Here is a 2,142-nt window from a genome sequence, read left to right as displayed (position 1 = left end):
TGGTTCAAGACATCATGTTCACCTTCTGGTAAAGTAAACCCGACAGATATTAACTATGAGTTGTTCAAGGCTTAAAAATGCCACCAACTCAAACACAGTGAATTTTTTGCAAACACTTTCGATATGTCTGTCTAGTCTAGTCATGATTAGAATAAGTATAGTTTTTTAGAGTCTATTGAGTCTGCATTTAGTTTGCATATGTTTAGAGTCATTTCTATTCATGTGGGGGATTGTTGGACCTAAATTATTAAGCCAATTGGCTAAAATAATAAAGGTAAGAGTGAAGAGAAATGGGAAACATCCCACATCTCCTATGAGGAATAAAACAGAGAAGTATAAATAAGTCTTAAGCACATGAGTGTGTAAGCGGCTTCAGAAGAGAGGATGGCTCCCCACGCGCGCGCCGCGGACGCCGTCCGGCCGGCTCGTCGTGGTCGTGGGCGTGGGTGTGGGCTTGGGCTTGGGTCTTGGGTCTTGGTGGAGGGCCTCCGGCCTAATAAAAATATTTTTTTTGGACCAAGTTAAGCTCAACGTTTTGCCATTTAATTCGGAAAAAAACGACATGCATTTTTATGTAAAACGACAAGTATTTTGTTTAGAAAATAAAAACGTCATGCATTTTATCCTCTCAAAAGTTTTAAACGAGATAGATAGAGTCTTGAGGAAGAAGTTTCGGAACTCAACTTCCCTCGATCTCCGCGAAATTCTAACCCACGTGCAGCAGCTGTTGCGGGAAGTGGGTCTACTCCGTTTTTTAAAATATCGTCTCTCCTCTTCCTTCATTGTTTAATATTTTTTCGCATCAAAACCAACCGCAAAAATCTCTTAGCGTAAGTCGTGAATACGAGAGTGTTTCGTAGAGTTTACAGTTTGATAGGGCGATCACGAGTGAGCCATGATTCGTCTGCCATGGTTGTATCCTGGGACTCTATATTCGTACAGTCATGTCTCACTAACGGAGCAAATATTTTGAATTAAGGAAAGAGATCATATCTCGACTCCATGTCTCTTTGCGAATACAATTTCTTATCGTTCTTGTGTTCTTCTTTTACATTCGTCTATTTCCTTAACATCAAACACCAAAAATGAAAATTGATTTTAGACTATTATTTTTTGCTTAAAAATAATATGTTATTTGTTGATTGCAGTACTAATCCGTCTTCATGTTTTCTCTACAGAAAAAATGACGAGCGATAACAACACCCCATTGACACCACTGATGTCACCACAACTTCACTCAACGTTACAGCCACTGATGCAACTGTGACAACCGCTGGAAACATCACAGCGTCAACCGCTGCAGCAACAACAAGCACTATCCTCCCTGCGGGAAATGCTGCTGATGAAACCACTCGCCGGTGTCTATTCGGTGCTGGTCTTTATCAGACGGGTTCAGTTTCAGCAACTGCAAGTGGTCCGGTGGCAGTTCAAACTCCCCCGGATGTCCCTAGTTTGTTCACTCAAGGACTGATGCCAGACAAGTTTGTTGGCAAAGGCTTCAAAACGTGGCAGAAGAAGATGATGTTCTTCCTGATAACGATGAAGCTGGACAAGTTCCAGCTTCATCCAAGAGGACAAGCCCCTGATTCCGTACAGGATTGATGATGTTCACAGTCTTGCAACTGTTGGGTGCATTCCGACTTCATCTGCAAAGGTTACATTTTGGGTCGTCTCATTGACCCATTGTACCGTGTCTACTGTTAGATTCCCACGGCGAAAGAGCTATGGAGATCACTGGACAAGAAGTACAGAGGTGAGGACGCTGACTGCCAGAAGTATGTGGTCTCAAAATTCCACGACTTCAAAATTGTGGATTCAAAACCCATCATGGATCAGGTGGAAGCACTTCAGCTTATTTGCCATGAAATCGCTGCTGAAGGAATGTCCATCTGCGAGACATTCACAACTCTCAGCTTCATTGAAAAGCTTCCTCCAAGCTATGCGGATTTCAAAAACTACTTGAAGCACAAGAAGAAGAAAATGGGGCTCGAGGAGCTCATCATGAGGCTTCAGGTGGAATCCAGAAACCGAACTGCTGACAAGGTCACTGCTAAGGAGCACAGTGTCAACATGACTGAGCACAAAGGCAAAGGAAAGGCACACGCTAATTCTCCTGCCAAGCCTTCCAAAACTGCTGCAGCC

This window comes from Brassica oleracea, chromosome C9 (assembly GCF_000695525.1).
Source record: "Brassica oleracea var. oleracea cultivar TO1000 chromosome C9, BOL, whole genome shotgun sequence".
Classification (NCBI taxonomy): domain Eukaryota; kingdom Viridiplantae; phylum Streptophyta; class Magnoliopsida; order Brassicales; family Brassicaceae; genus Brassica; species Brassica oleracea.
Note: the sequence above shows the minus strand (reverse complement) of the source record.